The 5,845-nt window shown below is 43.6% G+C and overlaps 2 non-coding genes across 2 annotated transcripts; both read right to left on the bottom strand.

Annotated features, from left to right (window-relative positions):
* Window positions 1-353: 353 nt before the first annotated feature.
* trnaa-agc (transfer RNA alanine (anticodon AGC)) lies at window positions 354-425 on the bottom strand. The gene has a single exon. It is a non-coding gene; the product is annotated as a tRNA-Ala (tRNA).
* Window positions 426-4,705: 4,280 nt separating this feature from the next.
* trnaa-ugc (transfer RNA alanine (anticodon UGC)) lies at window positions 4,706-4,777 on the bottom strand. The gene has a single exon. It is a non-coding gene; the product is annotated as a tRNA-Ala (tRNA).
* Between the last annotated feature and the right edge of the window lie 1,068 nt (window positions 4,778-5,845).

The following is a 5,845-nucleotide window of genomic DNA, read 5'->3' as shown; positions in this document are numbered from 1 at the left end:
GGTGGATCTAACAAAGATCAGATGTTGTCTCCTCTAGAACATCAACAGCTTAACGTTGTGGGCAGGACTCCTACCTGAGCAGGGAGACCCCAATGGATTTCTAGTCCTGATAGGGAGAGGGAGCCTCCTGGGTCACGGAGTGGGGAACCTGATAGGGAGTGGGACGATCCGCCCATTGTGGGTGATTGACAGGGCAGGTTTGATCTATGTTTTCATTTTCAAAAGTAATTTTGAACATTTGTGGAAAGTTCGCCCACCTTGAACATGTAGAAGATGTCTTCTGATAGTGAATCGACTGTTGTCACATTTAAGGATCACTTTAGCTGACAAGATGAAGGCTACACAGGTCCAGCTGGAGATGCCAGGGATTGAACCCAGGGCCTCATACATGCTCAGCATGCGCTCTACCACTGAGCTACACCCCCTCTGGTAGAGTCACTGTTTAACTGATGCAGGAACACAAACACAGACACAACATTTATTTTCTTCATTTTAGGGATGTCTGTGTAGGTTCTCATTCATCCAGGTCATCGTAGATCGAAGCGAAGTAAAATCTGGTCAAATGGACGTAAGTTTATCTTGAAGACGTTTCACCTCTCATCCGAGAGGCTTCTTCAGTTCTAGTGAAGAGTGTGGAAACTCCAGCTTATAAACCTATGTGGGAGTGGTCAGTGCTAATGTGGTGGAAACGACCCTCCCGAGACTCACCTGGCCTCCCCAAACGACAGTCGTTGTGAGGTGTCAGGGAGTTTCAGGGGTGGTCGTTAGGGAGTTTCACCGACCACTCAGATGCTAATGGACTGTGCTGGCAGCAGCAACTCAGTCGCGTTTTAAGGTCTCATATGTGTGAATGTCACTGAGAAGAGAACTGATCTTGTCCTGGTAGTCAGTTGTGTCAAGGACCACCATGCATCTTCCTTTGTCAGCCGGAAGGATGGTGATGTTCTCATCTTTGCTCAGTGCATTCAAGGCCTTCCTTTCCTGGACCAAGAGGTTGGCAGAGGGGACCTTCGCTTCGGAGAGGGCCGCTGTGACCTTGAGTCGTAGTTCATCTGCTTTTGTGGTGGAGAGGTTGTTCTTCTTGATGGCAGATTCTGTGGCAGTGATGAGGTCCACCGTCGGGAGATGTTTCGGGGTGACAGCAAAGTTCATTCCTTTGGCAAGGACGCGTTTCTCAGGACTGGTGAGCTCCCTGTTGGATAAGTTCCTTATCCACCTGTCCTGTGAGTCCGCTGGGGTTGGGCCTTCTGCTTCTCGTTCCCGGTCGAGGCGAGACTGGAGGCGAGCGAAAGTCCTTTTCTGCCTCTCCTTGCTCTTCTGATGTTGAGATAGTTGGGCTGTCCCAACGAAGGAGGTGACCTTGTCCAAGATGGCGGGTGGCAAAAATGGCGATAACTCTTGATTAAGGTGATCTAGCTTGGTCTTTAGTCCCTCGATGGTGAAATGGACCTGTCTCACTCTCTCGTTGAGAAGCTGATTTTGTGCCCGTTCCAAAATCTTGCTGGCCCTGTGGCCCCTCACGGTGGATCCTAGTAGTAGGCTAGTGGGAATGAGGTTGTATTGGCGGCATCGGAGGTTGGAACGTAGATGGTTCCTGTAGTCTGCGATTTTCCTTGCAGTCCTTTCGCATTCCCGCACCACACTAAGGATGTCCTTCCCATAGTGTTCGGCAAGATGTCTGTGTAGGTTCTCATTCATCCAGGTCATCGTAGATCGAAGCGAAGTAAAATCTGGTCAACTGGACGTAACTGAGCCTGTGATCTCAAAGGCTCTGTGATCTCTGTCATTTCACTGTGATGTCAGCCCTCACAGTCTGAAGGCGTGTTCACATCAATCGTGACACAAATTTTCGTGCAACAAGTTCACATGTAAAGTCCATGTAGAGAGCTGAACTGGTGTGTGTACTCGCCGGCAACGTGAGTGACGCGTATTCATGCATTTGAAAGTATTCAACTTTTGTGACAAATTCTCATGACAAGGAGTCCAGAGAGCCTGTCAGCGTTGAGATTCCCCTGGCGTCAGGGAAGTCATGTCAACGGTCCTGGAGCCTGGAGTTGGTGTTGGACCTTGATATCCTGGCACCGATCCTCACAAACAGGTCATCAAACAGGAACCTCGTCAGCCTGAAGTAGCGCTGGAAACGGCCGTCGTCCAGGCGCAGTTCTTGGAGAAAGAGAGTTAAGAAGTTTAGAGGTCCAAGAAGCTTCTTCAGTTCAAAACTTGCCTTTAACCTTCAGTCTAACGCTGTTCCAGCATTGGATGAAAGAGACTGGTGCTCTCATCTTCTTCAACACTGACTTGTTCTACCAGGACAAGAGAATCTGAGCTTGGATGTCATTTAGCAGTCAAAGGCTTGTTAAACTGGTCAACATCAGCTGGTGTTCACTCTGATGATGTAGCGATGGTCTGGATTCTTCCTTCTGGAGCACCAAGCTGCTGGGAAGAAGCCTGATGATGTCAGAGTTGTGTTCAGTGGCTCCTGCTGGGTCCATTTCTGACAAATGGGCTCCAAAGAGTTCAGCTGTTTAAAAGGCTCAGAGAAAGCAGCACATCATGGTGGTCAGGAGACGAGGTGGCCGAGTGGTTAAGGTGATGGACTGCTGATCCATTGAGCTCTGCAGGCGTGGGTTCCAATCCCATCCTCGTCGTAGGAGACTTTGGTTTCTGCTCCTAGATTCTGGAACGACTCTGAAGTGTGAGGCTTTGCAAGAGGAGATCCTGCAGCACCAGAGAGCTGCAGTTCCAGGACCCCACAGCACCACCTACTGAATTGGATGATAAAATGCAGTCCTGGGGCTCTAGTTTGGTGACAGCGCCACCTATCGAATTAGATGATCTCAAAATACTACTTTGTAACGATAGTTTTAAAGGTTTATTCCACCAAAATACTACTTCCTGTCCTTTAGTTTCTAACTACTGTATAAAAGGATTATTTTCCTTTTATACCTAATTTCCAATTCCTCCAAAATACTTTCTAATTTATAGTTTTAAAGGTTCATTCCACCAAAATACTTTCTAATTTATAGTTTTAAAGGTTCATTCCACCAAAATACTTTCTAATTTATAGTTTTAAAGGTTCATTCCACCAAAATACTTTCTAATTTATAGTTTTAAAGGTTCGTTCCACCAAAATACTTTCTAATTTATAGTTTTAAAGGTTCGTTCCACCAAAATACTTTCTAATTTATAGTTTTAAAGGTTCGTTCCACCAAAATACTTTCTAATTTATAGTTTTAAAGGTTCGTTCCACCAAAATACTTTATAATTTATAGTTTTAAAGGTTCATTCCACCAAAATACTTTCTAATTTATAGTTTTAAAGGTTCATTCCACCAAAATACTTTCTAATTTATAGTTTTAAAGGTTCGTTCCACCAAAATACTTTCTAATTTATAGTTTTAAAGGTTCATTCAGTTGAGGGCTCCTGGTTCTGTGTGAGGGGTTGAGGGTCGATATGGGATGATGAGGAAGATTTCATGTCACGATGGTCCTGCTAAAGTAACTGAGAGTCATGACATCAAACAATGTCATCAAAATATGCTTGAACTCTTAAAATGGCAATAAAATCTACGGAATCATTTTACCACAAACACTTTTATAGTGTTTTTGTGAGCATCATTTTTCACACATTATAACATAAACTTTAAAAAGGGTCCATTCACTAACACTCTTACTTGAAGGTAGTCACTGATATCAGTAAATAGCTGATAAAGATTTGTGTTCATGTTTTAGTTCTCTACTCTGACCTGTGCTGAGACACTGGACCAGAGAGGAAGACCTGCTCAGCCTCCTGCATGGACCAATTCTGCAGCTCAGTGATGACGACGAGGGATTCAGCATTGAGTTCATTTTAAACTTTTTGGAGGAAACAACTGTAAATTAACCAGCAGTTACTGGTGATGCTTCACAGTTTCCAAGCTCAAACAGCCTCCTGCTTGTTGGACTCACAATTTCCAAAAAATGTAGACATCAAAAGTCAAATCATGTTTTTGTTTGGTTTTGTGTTGTTTTGTTTTTTACTGGAGGAAAACTTCAAATTGTGATGATGTGTCTGACTTAGAAACTGAACCCCCAAAAATCAAAAAGTCTCCTTCTTCTGTGCCGTGATCTCTGAGCTGATCATGATTGATCTCATCAATAATCCTTGGCAGCCGACCAGTCACACACAGCCCCCCCACACACACACACACTGAGACATGCAGCAGCTCACAGTAACTGCCTCAGTCACACAGCAGATAGACTCCTTTCTATAACAAGATAAGCAGTAGAAATGGATGGAAGTGATGATGAACTGATGAACAGGTGATTTGTCCAAAAGTCAACATCAGATTCATTTCCAATCTGTGGAAGCAGTTTCATCTTGAGGTTCCAGGTAAGAACAGCCAGCTGTGGGCTGACACACATCTCTTCAGGAGCACTTCTATGCTCCAAACTTGCCAGGTTGAATTGTGTCTGTATTCTGAGGGCAGCAGGAGGACGGAGGAGTGAGGACACACACATTTGGACCTGAGAGCAGCTGTGTGTGGGATTTCCCCAGCAAAGATAAAACCAGCTCCTTCATGCTGGCTATGAAGGCTCACAGTCACACTGACCCTGCTACAAATACTTTGAGATGCAACAGACTGGTTTCTCTTCTGGTACTTGGTTATCAACTGTTGTCACATTTATGGATCAATTTAGCCTCATGAAGGCTCCAAAGGACCAGCTGGAGATGCCGGGGATTGAACCCAGGTCCTCATACATGCAAAGCATGCGCTCTACCACTGAGCTACATCCCCTCTGTCAGAGTCACTGTTTAACTGATGCAGCAACACAAACACAGACACAACATTTTTAAAATTATTATTCTTCATTTTAGGGAAAAAAGGAAGTCAGCCTGTGATCTCAAAGGCTCTGTGATCTCAGTAGTTTCACTGTGATGTCAGCCCACACAACCTTAGACCACAGAGGCAAGTCAGGCTCCAGGAAGCTGAGGCTGCTCTGTTCTCAGTCCAGTCCAGAGTGAAGGTTTCCCTCTCAGAAGCTTTCCAATCCAGCCCAGATCCTCTCTGACTAGCAGGAGTCTTTGACGAATAAATAATCATGATATTGAACGTCTGCTCATCCTCAGAATGAAGTAAAAGTATTTGCGTTCCTAAAAAATTCTCCAGATGCTAACATCAATTATTAACATTGATTGACAGCTCTAAACTGAGCCACCATCACAAAACAGTTGCAACTGAAATATTTAGAAATATTTCAAGGAAGCAGCAGGCCCTCATCCGCCTGAGGTATATCAGGTGGAGGGAATTGAATTCGGAATTGAATATGAATTCGGAAGAGTTGAAAATGAACTTAAAATGATGCTAACAGTAATGTATTGATACTTGCTAATCAACTCAGTGATGCTTGCAGTAATGTAGTAAGAGTTTCGAATAAACTCAAAGTGATGCTGACAGTCATGAAGTAAGAGTTGCTAATTAACTAAATTTAATGCTACAGTGATGTCGTGAGAATTGCTCAACAACTCAAAATGATGCTAACAGTAATGGAGTGATAGTTGCTAAAAAATTCAAAGTGATGCTGACAGTCATGTAGTAAGAGTTGCTACGAACCTCCAAATAATGCGACAGTGATGTCAGAAGAATTGCTAAAGATCTGAAAATGATGCGACAGTGATTTAGCAAGAATTGCTAATGAACTCAAAATGATGCTAAAAGTAATGGATTGAACGTTTCGAATAACCTCAAAGTGATGCTGAAAGTCATGTACTAAGAGTTGCTACGAATCTCAAAATAATGCGACAGTAATGTAGAAAAAGTTGCTACGAACCTCAAAATATTGCGACAGTGATGTTGGAAGAATTG

Source organism: Aulostomus chinensis, chromosome 1 (genome assembly GCF_037954235.1).
Source record: "Aulostomus chinensis isolate RoL2024-O1b breed Wild chromosome 1, RoL_Achi_v1.0, whole genome shotgun sequence".
NCBI classification, from domain to species: Eukaryota; Metazoa; Chordata; class Actinopteri; order Syngnathiformes; family Aulostomidae; genus Aulostomus; species Aulostomus chinensis.
Note: the sequence above shows the minus strand (reverse complement) of the source record. Positions and strands in the feature narration are given on the sequence as shown.